Source organism: Ceratina calcarata, unplaced genomic scaffold (assembly GCF_001652005.2).
Source record: "Ceratina calcarata isolate Rehan_Ccalc_2016 unplaced genomic scaffold, ASM165200v1 scaffold98.2, whole genome shotgun sequence".
Lineage (NCBI taxonomy): Eukaryota > Metazoa > Arthropoda > Insecta > Hymenoptera > Apidae > Ceratina > Ceratina calcarata.
This window is the reverse complement of record NW_017181217.1, coordinates 83,961-84,541: the sequence shown is the minus strand read 5'-3', so window position 1 is coordinate 84,541 and position 581 is coordinate 83,961. Positions and strand designations below refer to the sequence as shown.

Below are 581 nucleotides of genomic sequence, written 5' to 3'. Positions count from 1 at the left end.
CTTACCTGCATGAATCTACTTCGAAAGGTCACTGTTTCACTTGGTATTTCAATCTGTTTTTGCCAAAACGAGGAACATATGGAAATTGATAATAGTCAAACAGATTGCAAGGACGTTCATAAAATAATCACTGTCACATCAGTTCTTCAAATTAATCAAGTCCAAACAAAAATTTAGAATATTTTAATTTTCTATTCTTGATTAAGTTTCACTTTTTTATTACCATTAATTTCCGCGGTTAATCAGACTATGTGATATCGATATTTTCGTTCTGCGTCGACGGAAACGAGGATCGAAAACCCGAAACGTCGGGAGTGGTTAAAAACTTTTTCGGATCCGACCGTCGGTGTTCACTTTTCGAGATCCACCGGTGAAATGCGCTTTCTAGTGCTGCGCTCACGTAAGACGTATCGTGCTCAAGTAATATTCCATTCGGTCGGCCCCTTCTTAAATCTTCTCCCTGTCGCATTCCTACACGTTTTATTTATCTTGTTTCACGATTATGCGACAAAATAATCAGATTCTGAGAAAGTATATTATTTAATAATTACACGAAATTTGTTCAAAGAAAAATTTGATGT

The 581-nt window shown here is 36.1% G+C and overlaps 2 protein-coding genes across 3 annotated transcripts in view; one reads left to right on the top strand and one right to left on the bottom strand.

Annotated features, from left to right (window-relative positions):
- Positions 1 to 519, bottom strand: part of LOC113465175 (glucose dehydrogenase [FAD, quinone]-like) — a 4,564-nt gene extending 4,045 nt beyond the window's left edge. The window contains exon 1 of the mRNA XM_026819289.1: positions 6 to 519. The gene's annotated coding sequence lies outside the window, so the exon portion shown is untranslated. The remainder of the gene's footprint in view (positions 1 to 5) is intronic.
- Flo2 (flotillin-2) overlaps positions 1 to 581 on the top strand; it is a 70,323-nt gene that overhangs the window by 5,172 nt on the left and 64,570 nt on the right. The window lies entirely within an intron of this gene.